The 18,711-nt window shown below is 45.7% G+C and overlaps 1 protein-coding gene across 1 annotated transcript in view; it reads right to left on the bottom strand.

The window, feature by feature from the left end:
* LOC128698402 (uncharacterized) overlaps positions 1-6,849 on the bottom strand; it is a 151,187-nt gene extending 144,338 nt beyond the window's left edge. Inside the window, exon 1 of the mRNA XM_070104511.1 lies at positions 6,773-6,849. The gene's annotated coding sequence lies outside the window, so the exon portion shown is untranslated. The remainder of the gene's footprint in view (positions 1-6,772) is intronic.
* Positions 6,850-18,711: the final 11,862 nt, after the last annotated feature.

Below are 18,711 nucleotides of genomic sequence, written 5' to 3'. Positions count from 1 at the left end.
TTTTCTGTACTTGACTGAAGAAGCCTACTGTGTAGGCGAAACGTTTCATAATAAAGATACCTAACTGTTGCATATGTGTCTTACGGAAACGCCACTTGTTACAGATCCCCACTCGGATTTAACCCCATTTATGGACACTCTCTGCTTCCTGTCAGTGAGCCATGACTCGATCCACGAGAGCACTTTTCCCCCAATGCCATGAGCTGCCACTTTCTTAAACAGTCTATGGTGCGGAACTCTATCAAAAGCCTTACTAAAATCTAAGTAAATAATATCAAATTCTTTATCGTGGTCAACAGCCTCAAAAGCTTTACTGAAGAAAGTTAATAAATTAGTTAGACAAGACCGGCCTCTTGTGAATCCATGCTGAGTATCATTAATCAAGCTATGCTTATCGAGATGGCTTCTTATAATCTCAACTATAATTGACTCTAGTAATTTGCCTACAATTGAGGTCAGGCTTGAACATTAAAATGGTATAAAATACCGACAGATTGTTAGGTAAGACACATATGCCCTCCCAAAGCAACCTACGTCTCACCTTCTGGCACTATATAAGGCCCCATTCTGTCACTTCAACTTCATATTGTTTCAGACAACGGAACAATGCTCTTCTCCAGACTGAGGGACTGACCACCTCAAAACTTTAAGGGTGATGGACTGATTACATCGTCTTCAAGTATCTTCTGCTTCTATCAACTTTTCTGTACTCGACTGAAGAAGCCTACTGTGTAGGCGAAACGTTTCGAAATAAAGATACCTAACTGTTGCATAAGAGGTCAGGCTTATTGGGCGGTAATTTGACGGTAACGACTTGTCCCCTGTTTTAAAAATAGGAATTACATTAGCCATCTTCCACATATCAGACACTACACCTGTTTGAAGAGCTAAATTAAAAATATTAGTTAATGGTTCACAGAGTTCCATTTTGCATTCCTTAAGAACCCTTGAAAAAACCTCATCAGGACCCGGCGACTTATTTTGCTTCAGTCTGTCTATCTGCTTCACAACCATTTCACTAGTGACTGTGATGTTACATAATTTATCTTCTTCTAGCCCATTATAAAAATTAATTACTGGAATATTGTTAGTGTCTTCCTGTGTAAAACCTGAGAGAAAATAATTATTAAAAATCGAGCACATTTCATTCTCTTTGTCAGTAAGGTGCCCATAGTTATTTTTAAAGGGACCTATCTCATCTCTAACTTTTGTTCTATAGACCTGGAAAAAATTTTTGGGTTAGTTTTAGAATCCCTAGCAACTTTAATTTCATAGTCCTTTTAGCTTTTCTTATCCTCTTTTTATTGACCCTCTTAATATCAATATACAGATTCATAAGATGACCCTCACCCACATAAGAACACAGGAATGGAAGAACACTGTAGAAGGTCTGCTCACAAACTTATGGAATCTCCTTTACAAGCTACCCAAGATTTTAGACTCTATAACCCCACTCGGTACATCATCAGATGCAGCATTCTCCACCTGACCTCAGCATTCTGAACCTGACTATAAATACTCGCGTCCCTTCCACCCCTGGTAGATCTGTTTGTGACTTGAAAAAGCCCACTTTGTGGGCGAAATGTAGTCAATAAAGGATCACATTACACTGCATATGTGTTTATATTTCCATTGTGTCGGTATTTTATACCATTTATTTCCACTTCTCCATCATCTTGATGTTAACATGTTCTCTATGTGACTCACCTCTCCATCATCTTGGTGACTCACCTCTCCATCATCTTTGTGACTCACCTCTCCATCATCTTGGTGACTCACCTCTCCATCATCTTGGTCACTCACCTCTCCATCATCTTGGTGACTCACCTCTCCATCATCTTTGTGACTCACCTCTCCATCATCTTTGTGACTCACCTCTCCATCATCTTGGTCACTCACCTCTCCATCATCTTGGTGACTCACCTCTCCATCATCTTGGTGACTCACCTCTCCATCATCTTTGTGACTCACCTCTCCATCATCTTGGTCACTCACCTCTCCATCATCTTTGTGACTCACCTCTCCATCATCTTTGTGACTCACCTCTCCATCATCTTGGTCACTCACCTCTCCATCATCTTTGTGACTCACCTCTCCATCATCTTTGTGACTCACCTCTCCATCATCTTGGTCACTCACCTCTCCATCATCTTTGTGACTCACCTCTCCATCATCTTGGTCACTCACCTCTCCATCATCTTGGTGACTCACCTCTCCATCATCTTTGTGACTCACCTCTCCATCATCTTTGTGACTCACCTCTCCATCATCTTGGTGACTCACCTCTCCATCATCTTGGTGACTCACCTCTCCATCATCTTGGTGACTCACCTCTCCATCATCTTGGTGACTCACCTCTCCATCATCTTGATGTTAACATGTTCACTATGTGACTCACCTCTCCATCATCTTGGTGACTCACCTTTCCATCACCTTGGTGACTCACCTCTCCATCATCTTGGTGACTCACCTCTCCATCATCTTGGTGACTCACCTCTCCATCATCTTGGTGACTCACCTCTCCATCATCTTGGTAACTCACCTCTCCATCATCTTGGTGACTCACCTGTCCATCATCTTGGTGACTCACCTCTTCATCATCTTGGTGACTCACCTCTCCATCATCTTGGTGACTCACCTCTCCATCATCTTGGTCACTCACCTCTCCATCATAATGTTAACAACTATGTTCACTGATCCATCTTACCCCAGATCTTCCAAGTATTTCTCCAAATATTCATAGGTAGCAGAAAGTCAGCACCTGACCACCAGGGTTGTAGTTCATTCGTCGGTTTGCATTCGGCCACCAGTAACAGCCTGGTAGATCACGCTTTTACCCTCCAAGGGGCCTGGTCACAATCCAGGCCACGGGGGCGTAGTTCCCCGAAATCCTTTCCAGGTATATTCCAGTAGTGAAGTGCCTCAGCGGTCTCCGCCAGAGTGGTCTCCTCCCTGTGAGGTCTTCTCCCACGCCGCCCCGCCCGCACTGCCCCGCCCACCACCGACCCACGCCGCCCCGCCCGCACTGCCCCGTCCACCACCGACCCACGCCGCCCCGCCCGCACTGCCCCGTCCACCACCGACCCACGCCACCCCGCCCGCACTGCCCCGTCCACCACCGACCCACGCCACCCCGCCCGCACTGCCCCGCCCACCACCGACCCACGCCGCCCCGCCCGCACTGCCCCGTCCAACACGGACCCACGCCACCTCGCCCGCATTGCCCAGTCCAACACGGACCCACGCCGCCCTGCCCGCATTGCCCAGTCCAACACGGACCCACGCCGCCCTGCCCGCACTGCCCCGTCCACCACCGACCCACGCCACCCCGCCTGCACTGTCCCGCCCACCACCGACCCACGCCGCCCCGCCCGCACTGCCCCGTCCAACACGGACCTACGCCACCTCGCCCGCACAGCCCCGTCCAACACGGACCCACGCCGCCCCGCCCGCAATGCCCCGTCCAACACCGACCCACGCCGCCCCGCCCGCACTGCCCCGCCCACCACCGACCCACGCCGCCCCGCCCGCACTTCCCCGTCCACCACCGACCCACGCCGCCCCGCCCGCACTGCCCCGCCCACCACCGACCCTCGCCGCCCCAGCACCTACAGACCCCACTATTCCTTCTGTAGTGCCTCCTGCTGCGTACTGACCCGGATCGCTCCCGCTCCTCGAATTATTGGGGTGAGATCTCTACTTCCTCGGATCAAATTTTCGATTTATTTTTTGCGAATTTATTTTTCCACTCCTCCCCTTGTCTCCAACCCCCCTAAGCTTCAATTTTACCCACTTTCCTAAATTTTACAGTGTTGACAGATTTCGAGAATGCTACCAAATTTCCATTTTTTTTTTCAAATTTTGACTTCACCCCAACTCCTTGGACCAAGATCACCCTCTCCACCTTCCACTCGTCACCTCCCCCCATCCACTTCTATCACCCATAACCTCTAAGTCCAATATTTCTGCTCATTCTCCTTGGAGAATGAGCAGGAATATTGGACTTAGAGATGTCGTTTTCATACTGTCACTGGGTCTCCCTCCTTATCTGTGCATACTTGTTTCTGGCTCGTCGACTAATCTCTTTATTTTCCAGGGTCCTTTGCCTTCTGTACATTTTCCATTCTCTTGCACACTTAGTTTTTGCCTCCTTACACCGTCTGGTAAACCAAGGGCTCATTCTGGTCTTCCCATTATTTCTGTTACCTTTGGGAACAAACCTTTCCTCTGCCTCCTTGTATTTTGTTGTTTAGGTAAGACACATATGCAACAGTTAGGTCTTACCTAAACAACCTGTCGGTATTTTATACCATTTTATTGTTGTATTTTGTTGTTACGTAGACCATAATTTCGTTTACTGACTTTCCTACCATCTCTCTTTCCCACTGAACCTCCTGCAGGAAGGTCCTCAAACCTGTGTAGTCTTCCCTTTTATAGTTTGGCTTTTCCCTTTCTACTACTGTTTCCCTCTCCACTTGTAGCTCTACAATGTATTCAAAGCTCAGAACCACGTGGTCGCTAGCTCCAAGGGGCCTTTCATAAGTGATGTCCTCGATGTTTGAGCTACTCAGGGTGAATACAAGGTCCAGTCTTGCTGGTTCATCTTCCTCTCTCTCTCTCTGGTAGTGTCCTTAACATGTTGGTGAATGAGGTTTTCCAGAACCACATCCAACAACTTGTCTCTCCATGTTTTGGGACCCCACATGTGTGTGTGTGTAAAGGGAGGTAACCACTAGGCTGCTGATACTCTTAACATAACACCGTACCTTGTACCACAGTTGGACGAGGGAAGTAACTACTAGACTACTGATACTTTTAATATAGCACCGTAACTTGTACCACAGTTGGACGAGGGAAGTAACTACTAGACTACTGATACTTTTAATAGCGCTGTAACTTGTACCTCAGATGGACGAGGAAAGTAACTACTAGACTACAGATAATTTTAAAATAGCACCGTAACTTGTACCTCAGATGGACGAGGGAAGTAACCACTGCAGGAGGGAAGTTACACCACTAACTGATACACCTGAAGGAGGAAAGTTACACCACTAACCAACTGATACAAACACAAATAACCCGCACATAAAAGAGAGAAGCTTACGACGACGTTTCGGTCCGACTTGGACCATTGACAAAGTCACACTTTGTCAATGGTCCAAGTCAGACCGAAACGTCGTCGTAAGCTTCTCTCTTTTATGTGCGGGTTATTTGTGTATCGTTCCAGTCACGGTATTGTGCCTTTTTTTCGGTCCGACTTGGACCATTGACAAAGTCACACTTTGTCAATGGTCCAAGTCAGACCGAAACGTCGTCGTAAGCTTCTCTCTTTTATGTGCGGGTTATTTGTGTATCGTTCCAGTCACGGTATTGTGCCTTTTTTTTTGTTATCTACTGATACACCTGAACGAGGGAAGTTACACCACTAACCTACTGATACACCTGAAGGAGGAAAGTTACACCACTAACCTACTGATACACCTGAACGAGGGAAGTTACACCACTAACCTACTGATACACCTGAAGGAGGGAAGTTACACCACTAACCTACTGATACACCTGAAGGAGGAAAGTTACACCACTAACCTACTGATACACCTGAACGAGGGAAGTTACACCACTAACCTACTGATACACCTGAAGGAGGAAAGTTACACCACTAACCAACTGATACACCTGAACGAGGGAAGTTACACCTCAGGTGAAGGAAGTAAGTTTCACCACTAACCTGGAGTTTTCCTGGAGAGGGTTTCGGGGTCAAAACCCCGCGGCTCGGTCTGAGACTAGGCCTCGTGGTGGACCAGGGTCTGATCAACCAAGTTGTTACTGCATGGAAACTGACGTACGAACCACAGCCTGGTTAGTCAGGTACTAACTTTAGAAGCTTGTCCAGTGCCTTTTTGAAGACAGTGTACTCATGGCACCCCTGCTTTTCATTAGGAGAATGTTGCATTTCCTGCCGAGTCTTTTGCTTTCATACGGAGGGATTTTCGGGTGCAAGTTTGTTATTAATCTCTCTAGGATTTTCCAAGTGTATATTATCAAGGGTCTTCAACCGTTCCCAGTAATTTAGGTGCTTTATCCTACTTATATATGTCGTGAAAGTTCTTTGTACACTCTCCAGGTCAGCAGTCTTGTCTGCCTTGAAAAGGGCAATTAGTGTACATCAGAATTCCAACCAAGAGAAAACAAGGGATTTGAAGACATTCATCATGGGTTTGGCGTCCCTAGTTTTGAACGTTCTCATTATCCATCCTATCATTTTCCTAGCATATCTCCGTCTTTGTCAGATATGAGGACGCACCACTCATATTAAAGTTCTTACTCATGAGGACTTGATCAAAGATCAGTTTGTTGACCAGTCTCTGGAGAGACTAAGAGATATAGCCATAAACAGAAACAAAAGATCTCGACATCTCTTACTATAATAACAGCGGTGAACTTATGAAGAAAGTACCTGTTAGTTAACAGCTGACAGTGTATCCACCACAGAAGCATTTAGTAAGCAAATTATTGATTTTTGTCACAATAGTCTTTTAGGTGGAAATTTGGTGTTAGGGAAACACTTGTTAAGCTCTCGAAACACTTGGCATAGTCTGAAATGATAGGAACCCTGACTATGTGGGACGTTGTCACTTGTGTCAGATGATGGTAATGACTGTTCACGTACCTCCACAATCCATATCAGTTATCAATCACAATCCCTATCAGTGCATTCTTCCTGTACAAGAGGAGAAATACACCAGCCGAGAATGAGAGCAAAATGACTTACTTGATTGCTCCAGGACGGGGTGATAACTGAGCGGCACAGTGAGTGAGCAGCTGCTTAATAATGGCTCTGGACACACTCCGCCTTCCACCTCATCTATCAGCTCTGTTAATTTATTTTCCTCTGCTTTCATGAATCCCACATATAGCAACTTTCCCTTCTCCAAACTATGTTCGGAATCAACTGTAGTAGAACCGTTGACTCACAGCCGAAAGCACCGGGGCTCAACCCCTACGTTCTCTGCACATATGTTGCTATGTATGATAATCTATGTAACTGAATAAACTTACTTAGCGGGAGGGCTTGTGACTTGCTTGCTCTTGTCCTGAGCTAACACACTAAAGCTACAGGGATTGATCCCGGCACGGATGAAAGGTTGGGCATGTTTCTAACACCTACTGCCCCCTCCTAACCAAGCTGTAAGTAGGTACCTGGGTCTTAGTCCACTCATCCGGGCCGAATCCTAGGGTACAAGATTAAACTACGTGAAATGCATTACATAACCAGAGGCTTTATATACAGTATATCAGTGATATCCTCTACGACAGTAATAGTTGCTTCATATACTACAAGAAATAAAAATTATTATCATTAAAGAAAATGTAAGTCTCTTAACTGTTGCCCCGGCTTATCTAGCAGTAAATAGATATCTAAAAGCTAATCAACTATCATGGATTGCATCATGGGGAAGAACAAGAGAACTTATATGTAAATGAGCCACGATGTCATGTAGGGGGGTAATGATTGAATAGGATATAAGTGGGGGATATGGGAGTAAGGGATTATGTAGGCAGGGGAGAGCAGGCGCGGTGTTAGGAGTGAGATGATTAGTGGAGGTAGGTAGGTAATGACAGGTCAGTGGTGACCACCACGACACTCTCATTAACGCTACACTACTCACTAACATATGCCTCGCCCATTCTTCACTCATATAAACTTAATAAAATATAAGAAAAAAGAATAAATAACGGTGGGCAGTGAATATTACTATTCTACTCAAACACAGTTTATTATTAAGTCTTTGTACAATAATATATTTGGGAACAGAGCATTATTGGAGTTTAGATAAATGGGGTGGTACACATAAGCAGTGAGACAGGGAACACAATCAACTTGACGAAAATGAATATAACTTACAATATAGCACAGAGGACAGTTCACTACAGGAACTAAGCCCCAGGTCCCAAGACCTACAAAGCACGAGTACTGCGCCAAGCCAGTACTCTGCCCAATGTCTCCAACAGTCTCCTCCAGAGACTTCAGCAGCCTTCTCCCGAGCCCTGCACCCCAGCAGCAGCTCCGCTCGAATCTCTGCTCAGGAGCTCTACACCCCAGCAGCAGCTCTGCTCGAATCTCTGCTCAGGAGCTCTACACCCCAGCAGCAGCTCCGCTCGAATCTCTCTACTCAGCTCTTCCTTGGGCTTTTATGGTGGTCCAAGCACCCTCCACAACCACGTGTACGACCTGACGCCTGGATTTGACGCCGTCAAGAACAAAAGACCTAAGACGTGGGCGTGGCTACAGACGTTTGCCAAGGCAAGGTGTGACCATATAATTGGTTAAATTAGGTCTCCCCAGAGACCTCACAAGCCCAGCTGAACTACATCCCTTCTCCAAACTATGTTCGGAATCAACTGTAGTAGAACAGTTGACTCACAGCCGAAAGCACCGGGCCTCAACCCCTAGGTTCTCTGCACATATGTTGCTATGTATGATAATCTATGTAACTGAATAAACTTACTTAGCGGGAGGGCTTGTGACTTGCTTGCTCTTGTCCTGAGCTAACACACTAAAGCTACAGGGATTGATCCCGGCACGGATGAAAGGTTGGGCATGTTTCTAACACCTACTGCCCCCTCCTAACCAAGCTGTAAGTAGGTACCTGGGTCTTAGTCCACTCATCCGGGCCGAATCCGTGAAGTGAAGCACAGTGTTGAGTGAAGTGAAGCACAGTGTTGAGTGTGAAGTGAAGCACAGTGTTGAGTGTGAAGTGAAGCACAGTGTTGAGTGTGAAGTGAAGTGAGTGTGAAGTGAAGCACAGTGTTGAGTGTGAAGTGAAGCACAGTGTTGAGTGTGAAGTGAAGCACAGTTTTGAGTGTGAAGTGAAGCACAGTGTTGAGTGTGAAGTGAAGCACAGTGTAGAGTGTGAAGTGAAGCACAGTGTTGAGTGTGAAGTGAAGCACAGTGTTGAGTGTGAAGTGAAGCACAGTGTTGGGTGTGAAGTGAGTGTTGAGTGTGAAGTGAAGCACAGTGTTGAGTGTGAAGTGAAGCACAGTGTTGAGTGTGAAGTGAAGCACAGTGTTGAGTGTGAAGTGAAGCACAGTGTTGAGTGTGAAGTGAAGCACAGTGTTGAGTGTGAAGTGAAGCACAGTGTTGAGTGTGAAGTGAAGCACAGTGTTGAGTGTGAAGTGAAGCACAGTGTTGAGTGTGAAGTGAAGCACAGTGTTGAGTGTGAAGTGAAGCACAGTGTTGAGTGTGAAGTGAAGCACAGTGTTGAGTGTGAAGTGAAGCACAGTGTTGAGTGTGAAGTGAAGCACAGTGTTGAGTGTGAAGTGAAGCACAGTTTAGTGTTGAGTGTGAAGTGAAGCACAGTGTTGAGTGTGAAGTGAAGCACAGTGTTGAGTGTGAAGTGAAGCACAGTGTTGAGTGTGAAGTGAAGCACAGTGTTGAGTGTGAAGTGAAGCACAGTGTTGAGTGTGAAGTGAAGCACAGTGTTGGGTGTGAAGTGAAGCAGTGTTGAGTGTGAAGTGAAGCACAGTGTTGAGTGTGAAGTGAAGCACAGTTTTGAGTGTGAAGTGAAGCACAGTGTTGAGTGTGAAGTGAAGCACAGTGTTGAGTGTGAAGTGAAGCACAGTGTTGAGTTTTAAGTGAAGCACAGTGTTGAGTGTGAAGTGAAGCACAGTGTTGAGTGTGAAGTGAAGCACAGTGTTGAGTGTGAAGTGAAGCACAGTGTTGAGTGTGAAGTGAAGCACAGTGTTGAGTGTGAAGTGAAGCACAGTGTTGAGTGTGAAGTGAAGCACAGTGTTGAGTGTGAAGTGAAGCACAGTGTTGAGTGTGAAGTGAAGCACAGTGTTGAGTGTGAAGTGAACACAGTGTTGAGTGTGTGAAGCACAGTGTTGAGTGTGAAGTGAAGCACAGTGTTGAGTGTGAAGTGAAGCACAGTGTTGAGTGTGAAGTGAAGCACAGTGTTGAGTGTGAAGTGAAGCACAGTGTTGAGTGTGAAGTGAAGCACAGTGTTGAGTGTGAAGTGAAGCACAGTGTTGAGTGTGAAGTGAAGCACAGTGTTGAGTGTGAAGTGAAGCACAGTGTTGAGTGTGAAGTGAAGCACAGTGTTGAGTGTGAAGTGAAGCACAGTGTTGAGTGTGAAGTGAAGCACAGTGTTGAGTGTGAAGTGAAGCACAGTGTTGAGTGTGAAGTGAAGCACAGTGTTGAGTGTGAAATGAAGCACAGTGTTGAGTGTGAGGTGAAGCACAGTATTGAGTGTGAAGTGAAGCACAGTGTTGAGTGTGAGGTGAAGAACAGTGTTGAGTGTGAAGTGAAGAACAGTGTTGATGATGAAGTGAAGCACAGTGTTGAGTGTGAAGTGAAGCACAGTGTTGAGTGTGAAGTGAAGAACAGTGTTGAGTGTGAAGTGAAGCACAGTGTTGAGTGTGAAGTGAAGCACAGTGTTGAGTGTGAAGTGAAGCACAGTGTTGAGTGTGAAGTGAAGCTCAGTGTTGACTGAAGTGAAGCAGTGTTGAGTGTTAAGTGAAGCACAGTGTTGAGTGTGAAGTGAAGCACAGTGTTGAGTGTAAAGTGAAGCACAGTGTTGAGTGTGAAGTGAAGCACAGTGTTGAGTGTGAAGTGAAGCACAGTGTTGAGTGTGAAGTGAAGCACAGTGTTGAGTGTGAAGTGAAGCAGAGTGTTGAGTGTAAAGTGAAGCACAGTGTTGAGAGTAAAGTGAAGCACAGTGTTGAGTGTGAAGTGAAGCACAGTGTTGAGTGTTAAGTGAAGAAAAGTGTTGATAGTGAAGTGAAGCACAGTGTTGAGTGTGAAGTGAAGCACAGTGTTGAGTGTGAAGTGAAGCACAGTGTTGAGTGTGAAGTAAAGCAGAGTATTGAGTGTGAAGTGAATCACAGTGTTGAGTGTGAAGTGAAGCAGAGTGTTGAGTGTGAAGTGAAGAACAGTGTTGAGTGTGAAGGTAAGCACAGTGTTGGGTGTGAAGTGAAGCACAGTGTTGAGTGTGAAGTGAAGCACAGTGTGAAGTGAAGCACAGTGTTGAGTGTGAAGTGAAGCACAGTGTTGACTCTGAGGTGAAGCACAGTGTTGAGTGTGAAGTGAAGCACAGTGTTGAGTGTGAAGTGAATCACAGTGTTGAGTGTGAAGTGAAGCACAGTGTTGAGTGTGAAGTGAAGCACAGTGTTGAGTGTTAAGTGAAGCACAGTTTTGAGTGTGAAGTGAAGCACAGTGTTGAGTGTGAAGTGAAGCACAGTTTTGAGTGTGAAGTGAAGCACAGTGTAGAGTGTGAAGTGAATCACAGTGTTGGGTGTGAAGTGAAGCACAGAGTTGAGTGTGAAGTGAAGCACAGTGTTGAGTGCGAAGTGAAGCAGAGTGTTGAGTGTGAAGTGAATCAAAGTGTTGAGTGTGAAGTGAAGCAGTGTTGAGTGTAAAGTGAAGCACAGTGTTGAGTGTGAAGTGAAGCACAGTGTTGAGTGTGAAGTGAAGCACAGTGTTGAGTGTGAAGTGAAGCACAGTGTTGAGTGTGAAGTGAAGCACAGTGTTGAGTTTTAAGTGAAGCACAGTGTTGAGTGTGAAGTGAAGCACAGTGTTGAGTGTGAAGTGAAGCACAGTGTTGAGTGTGAAGTGAAGCACAGTGTTGAGTGTGAAGTGAAGCACAGTGTTGAGTGTGAAGTGAAGCACAGTGTTGAGTGTGAAGTGAAGCACAGTGTTGAGTGTGAAGTGAAGCACAGTGTTGAGTGTGAAGTGAAGCACAGTGTTGAGTGTGAAGTGAAGCACAGTGTTGAGTGTGAAGTGAAGCACAGTGTTGAGTGTGAAGTGAAGCACAGTGTTGAGTGTGAAGTGAAGCACAGTGTTGAGTGTGAAGTGAAGCACAGTGTTGAGTGTGAAGTGAAGCACAGTGTTGAGTGTGAAGTGAAGCACAGTGTTGAGTGTGAAGTGAAGCACAGTGTTGAGTGTGAAGTGAAGCACAGTGTTGAGTGTGAAGTGAAGCACAGTGTTGAGTGTGAAGTGAAGCACAGTGTTGAGTGTGAAGTGAAGCACAGTGTTGAGTGTGAAGTGAAGCACAGTGTTGAGTGTGAAGTGAAGCACAGTGTTGAGTGTGAAGTGAAGCACAGTGTTGAGTGTGAAGTGAAGCACAGTGTGGAGTGCACAGTGTTGAGTGTGAAGTGAAGCACAGTGTTGAGTGTGAAGTGAAGCACAGTGTTGAGTGTGAAGTGAAGCACAGTGTTGAGTGTGAAGTGAAGCACAGTGTTGAGTGTGAAGTGAAGCACAGTGTTGAGTGTGAAGTGAAGCACAGTGTTGAGTGTGAAGTGAAGCACAGTGTGAAGTGAAGCACAGTGTTGAGTGTGAAGTGAAGCACAGTGTTGAGTGTGAAGTGAAGCACAGTGTTGAGTGTGAAGTGAAGCACAGTGTTGAGTGTGAAGTGAAGCACAGTGTTGAGTGTGAAGTGAAGCACAGTGTTGAGTGTGAAGTAAAGCACAGTATTGAGTGTGAAGTGAATCACAGTGTTGAGTGTGAAGTGAAGCAGAGTGTTGAGTGTGAAGTGAAGAACAGTGTTGAGTGTGAAGGTAAGCACAGTGTTGGGTGTGAAGTGAAGCACAGTGTTGAGTGTGAAGTGAAGCACAGTGTTGAGTGTGAAGTGAAGCACAGTGTTGACTCTGAGGTGAAGCACAGTGTTGAGTGTGAAGTGAAGCACAGTGTTGAGTGTGAAGTGAATCACAGTGTTGAGTGTGAAGTGAATCACAGTGTTGAGTGTGAAGTGAAGCACAGTGTTGAGTGTGAAGTGAAGCACAGTGTTGAGTGTGAAGTGAAGCACAGTGTTGAGTGTGAAGTGAAGCAGAGTGTTGAGTGTAAAGTGAAGCACAGTGTTGAGAGTAAAGTGAAGCACAGTGTTGAGTGTGAAGTGAAGCACAGTGTTAGTGTTAAGTGAAGAAAAGTGTTGATAGTGAAGTGAAGCACAGTGTTGAGTGTGAAGTGAAGCACAGTGTTGAGTGTGAAGTGAAGCACAGTGTTGAGTGTGAAGTGAAGCACAGTGTTGAGTGTGAAGTGAAGCACAGTGTTGAGTGTGAAGTGAAGCACAGTGTTGAGTGTGAAGTGAAGCACAGTGTTGAGTGTGAAGTGAAGCACAGTGTTGAGTGTGAAGTGAAGCACAGTGTTGAGTGTGAAGTGAAGCACAGTGTTGAGTGTGAAGTGAAGCACAGTGTTGAGTGTGAAGTGAAACACAGTGTTGAGTGTGAAGTGAAGCACAGTGTTGAGTGTGAAGTGAAGCACACTTGAGTGTGAGGTGAAGAGTGTGAAGTGAAGCACAGTGTTGAGTGTGAAGTGAAGCACAGTGTTGAGTGTGAAGTGAAGCACAGTGTTGAGTGTGAAGTGAAGCACAGTGTTGAGTGTGAAGTGAAGCACAGTGTTGAGTGTGAAGTGAAGCACAGTGTTGAGTGTGAAGTGAAGCACAGTGTTGAGTGTGAAGTGAAGCACAGTGTTGAGTGTGAAGTGAAGCACAGTGTTGAGTGTGAAGTGAAGCACAGTGCTGAGTGTGAGGTGAAGCACAGTGTTGAGTGTGAAGTGAAGCACAGTGATGAGTGTGAAGTGAAGCACAGTGTTGAGTGTGAAGTGAATCACAGTGTTGATGATGAAGTGAAGCACAGTGTTGAGTATGAAGTGAAGCACAGTGTTGAGTGTGAAGTGAAGCACAGTGTTGAGTGTGAAATGAAGCACAGTGTTGAGTGTGAGGTGAAGCACAGTATTGAGTGTGAAGTGAAGCACAGTGTTGAGTGTGAGGTGAAGAACAGTGTTGAGTGTGAAGTGAAGAACAGTGTTGATGATGAAGTGAAGCACAGTGTTGAGTGTGAAGTGAAGCACAGTGTTGAGTGTGAAGTGAAGAACAGTGTTGAGTGTGAAGTGAAGCACAGTGTTGAGTGTGAAGTGAAGCACAGTGTTGAGTGTGAAGTGAATCACAGTGTTGAGTGTGAAGTGAAGCACAGTGTTGAGTGTGAAGTGAAGCACAGTGTTGAGTGTGAAGTGAAGCACAGTGTTGAGTGTGAAGTGAAGCAGAGTGTTGAGTGTGAAGTGAAGCACAGTGTTGAGTGTGAAGTGAAGCACAGTGTTGAGTGTGAAGTGAAGCACAGTGTTGAGTGTGAAGTGAAGCACAGTGTTGAGTGTGAAGTGAAGCACAGTGTTGAGTGTGAAGTGAATCACAGTGTTGAGTGTGAAGTGAAGCACAGTGTTGAGTGTGAAGTGAAGCACAGTGTTGAGTGTGAAGTGAAGCACAGTGTTGAGTGTGAAGTGAAGCACAGTGTTGAGTGTGAAGTGAAGCACAGTGTTGAGTGTGAAGTGAAGCACAGTGTTGAGTGTGAAGTGAAGCACAGTGTTGAGTGTGAAGTGAAGCACAGTGTTGAGTGTGAAGTGAAGCACAGTGTTGAGTGTGAAGTGAAGCACAGTGTTGAGTGTGAAGTGAAGCACAGTGTTGAGTGTGAAGTGAAGCACAGTGTTGAGTGTGAAGTGAAGCACAGTGTTGAGTGTGAAGTGAAGCACAGTGTTGAGTGTGAAGTGAAGCACAGTGTTGAGTGTGAAGTGAAGCACAGTGTTGAGTGTGAAGTGAAGCACAGTGTTGAGTGTGAAGTGAAGCACAGTGTTGAGTGTGAAGTGAAGCACAGTGTTGAGTGTGAAGTGAAGCACAGTGTTGAGTGTGAAGTGAAGCACAGTGTTGAGTGTGAAGTGAAGCACAGTGTTGAGTGTGAAGTGAAGCACAGTGTTGAGTGTGAAGTGAAGCACAGTGTTGAGTGTGAAGTGAAGCACAGTGTTGAGTGTGAAGTGAAGCACAGTGTTGAGTGTGAAGTGAAGCACAGTGTTGAGTGTGAAGTGAAGCACAGTGTTGAGTGTGAAGTGAAGCACAGTGTTGAGTGTGAAGTGAAGCACAGTGTTGAGTGTGAAGTGAAGCACAGTGTTGAGTGTGAAGTGAAGCACAGTGTTGAGTGTGAAGTGAAGCACAGTGTTGAGTGTGAAGTGAAGCACAGTGTTGAGTGTGAAGTGAAGCACAGTGTTGAGTGTGAAGTGAAGCACAGTGTTGAGTGTGAAGTGAAGCACAGTGTTGAGTGTGAAGTGAAGCACAGTGTTGAGTGTGAAGTGAAGCACAGTGTTGAGTGTGAAGTGAAGCACAGTGTTGAGTGTGAAGTGAAGCACAGTGTTGAGTGTGAAGTGAAGCACAGTGTTGAGTGTGAAGTGAAGCACAGTGTTGAGTGTGAAGTGAAGCACAGTGTTGAGTGTGAAGTGAAGCACAGTGTTGAGTGTGAAGTGAAGCACAGTGTTGAGTGTGAAGTGAAGCACAGTGTTGAGTGTGAAGTGAAGCACAGTGTTGAGTGTGAAGTGAAGCACAGTGTTGAGTGTGAAGTGAAGCACAGTGTTGAGTGTGAAGTGAAGCACAGTGTTGAGTGTGAAGTGAAGCACAGTGTTGAGTGTGAAGTGAAGCACAGTGTTGAGTGTGAAGTGAAGCACAGTGTTGAGTGTGAAGTGAAGCACAGTGTTGAGTGTGAAGTGAAGCACAGTGTTGAGTGTGAAGTGAAGCACAGTGTTGAGTGTGAAGTGAAGCACAGTGTTGAGTGTGAAGTGAAGCACAGTGTTGAGTGTGAAGTGAAGCACAGTGTTGAGTGTGAAGTGAAGCACAGTGTTGAGTGTGAAGTGAAGCACAGTGTTGAGTGTGAAGTGAAGCACAGTGTTGAGTGTGAAGTGAAGCACAGTGTTGAGTGTGAAGTGTAGCAGAGTGTTGAGTGTGAAGTGAAGCACAGTGTTGAGTGTGAAGTGAAGCACAGTGTTGAGTGTGAAGTGAAGCACAGTGTTGAGTGTGAAGTGAAGCACAGTGTTGAGTGTGAAGTGAAGCACAGTGTTGAGTGTGAAGTGAAGCACAGTGTTGAGTGTGAAGTGAAGCACAGTGTTGAGTGTGAAGTGAAGCACAGTGTTGAGTGTGAAGTGAAGCACAGTGTTGAGTGTGAAGTGAATCACAGTGTTGAGTGTGAAGTGAAGCACAGTGTTGAGTGTGAAGTGAAGCACAGTGTTGAGTGTGAAGTGAAGCACAGTGTTGAGTGTGAAGTGAAGCACAGTGTTGAGTGTGAAGTGAAGCACAGTGTTGAGTGTGAAGTGAAGCACAGTGTTGAGTGTGAAGTGAATCACAGTGTTGAGTGTGAAGTGAAGCACAGTGTTGAGTGTGAAGTGAAGCACAGTGTTGAGTGTGAAGTGAAGCACAGTGTTGAGTGTGAAGTGAATCAAAGTGTTGAGTGTGAAGTGAAGCAGTGTTGAGTGTAAAGTGAAGCACAGTGTTGAGTGTGAAGTGAAGCACAGTGTTGAGTGTGAAGTGAAGCACAGTGTTGAGTGTGAAGTGAAGCACAGTGTTGAGTGTGAAGTGAAGCACAGTGTTGAGTGTGAAGTGAAGCACAGTGTTGAGTGTGAAGTGAAGCACAGTGTTGAGTGTGAAGTGAAGCACAGTGTTGAGTGTGAAGTGAAGCACAGTGTTGAGTGTGAAGTGAAGCACAGTGTTGAGTGTGAAGTGAAGCACAGTGTTGAGTGTGAAGTGAAGCACAGTGTTGAGTGTGAAGTGAAGCACAGTGTTGAGTGTGAAGTGAAGCACAGTGTTGAGTGTGAAGTGAAGCACAGCGTTGAGTGTGAAGTTAAGCACAGTGTTGAGTGTGAAGTTAAGCACAGTGTAGATTGTGAAGTGAAGCACAGTGTTGAGTGTGAAGTGAAGCACAGTGTTGAGTGTGAAGTGAAGCTCAGTGTTGACTGAAGTGAAGCAGTGTTGAGTGTTAAGTGAAGCACAGTGTTGAGTGTGAAGTGAAGCACAGTGTTGAGTGTAAAGTGAAGCACAGTAGTGAGTGTCAAGTGAAGCACAGTGTTGAGTGTGCAGTGAAGCACAGTGTTGAGTGTGAAGTGAAGCACAGTGTTGAGTGTGAAGTGAAGCACAGTGTTGAGTGTGAAGTGAAGCACAGTGTTGAGTGTGAAGTGAAGCACAGTGTTGAGTGTGAAGTGAAGCACAGTGTTGAGTGTGAAGTGAAGCACAGTGTTGAGTGTGAAGTGAAGCACAGTGTTGAGTGTGAAGTGAAGCACAGTGTTGAGTGTGAAGTGAAGCACAGTGTTGAGTGTGAAGTGAAGCACAGTGTTGAGTGTGAAGTGAAGCACAGTGTTGAGTGTGAAGTGAAGCACAGTGTTGAGTGTGAAGTGAAGCACAGTGTTGAGTGTGAAGTGAAGCACAGTGTTGAGTGTGAAGTGAAGCACAGTGTTGAGTGTGAAGTGAAGCACAGTGTTGAGTGTGAAGTGAAGCACAGTGTTGAGTGTGAAGTGAAGCACAGTGTTGAGTGTGAAGTGAAGCACAGTGTTGAGTGTGAAGTGAAGCACAGTGTTGAGTGTGAAGTGAAGCACAGTGTTGAGTGTGAAGTGAAGCACAGTGTTGAGTGTGAAGTGAAGCACAGTGTTGAGTGTGAAGTGAAGCACAGTGTTGAGTGTGAAGTGAAGCACAGTGTTGAGTGTGAAGTGAAGCACAGTGTTGAGTGTGAAGTGAAGCACAGTGTTGAGTGTGAAGTGAAGCACAGTGTTGAGTGTGAAGTGAAGCACAGTGTTGAGTGTGAAGTGAAGCACAGTGTTGAGTGTGAAGTGAAGCACAGTGTTGAGTGTGAAGTGAAGCACAGTGTTGAGTGTGAAGTGAAGCACAGTGTTGAGTGTGAAGTGAAGCACAGTGTTGAGTGTGAAGTGAAGCACAGTGTTGAGTGTGAAGTGAAGCACAGTGTTGAGTGTGAAGTGAAGCACAGTGTTGAGTGTGAAGTGAAGCACAGTGTTGAGTGTGAAGTGAAGCACAGTGTTGAGTGTGAAGTGAAGCACAGTGTTGAGTGTGAAGTGAAGCACAGTGTTGAGTGTGAAGTGAAGCACAGTGTTGAGTGTGAAGTGAAGCACAGTGTTGAGTGTGAAGTGAAGCACAGTGTTGAGTGTGAAGTGAAGCACAGTGTTGAGTGTGAAGTGAAGCACAGTGTTGAGTGTGAAGTGAAGCACAGTGTTGAGTGTGAAGTGAAGCACAGTGTTGAGTGTGAAGTGAAGCACAGTGTTGAGTGTGAAGTGAAGCACAGTGTTGAGTGTGAAGTGAAGCACAGTGTTGAGTGTGAAGTGAAGCACAGTGTTGAGTGTGAAGTGAAGCACAGTGTTGAGTGTGAAGTGAAGCACAGTGTTGAGTGTGAAGTGAAGCACAGTGTTGAGTGTGAAGTGAAGCACAGTGTTGAGTGTGAAGTGAAGCACAGTGTTGAGTGTGAAGTGAAGCACAGTGTTGAGTGTGAAGTGAAGCACAGTGTTGAGTGTGAAGTGAAGCACAGTGTTGAGTGTGAAGTGAAGCACAGTGTTGAGTGTGAAGTGAAGCACAGTGTTGAGTGTGAAGTGAAGCACAGTGTTGAGTGTGAAGTGAAGCACAGTGTTGAGTGTGAAGTGAAGCACAGTGTTGAGTGTGAAGTGAAGCACAGTGTTGAGTGTGAAGTGAAGCACAGTGTTGAGTGTGAAGTGAAGCACAGTGTTGAGTGTGAAGTGAAGCACAGTGTTGAGTGTGAAATGAAGCACTGTGATGAGTGTGAAGTGAAGCACAGTGTTGAGTGTGAAGTGAATCACAGTGTTGATGATAAAGTGAAGCACGGTGTTGAGTATGAAGTGAAGCACAGTGCTGAGTGTGAAGTGAAGCACAGTGTTGAGTGTTAAGGGAAGCA

This window comes from Cherax quadricarinatus, chromosome 92, assembly GCF_038502225.1.
Source record: "Cherax quadricarinatus isolate ZL_2023a chromosome 92, ASM3850222v1, whole genome shotgun sequence".
Taxonomy (NCBI): Eukaryota; Metazoa; Arthropoda; class Malacostraca; order Decapoda; family Parastacidae; genus Cherax; species Cherax quadricarinatus.
The sequence above is the reverse complement of the archived record's forward strand: the minus strand, read 5'-3'. Positions and strand labels throughout refer to the sequence as shown.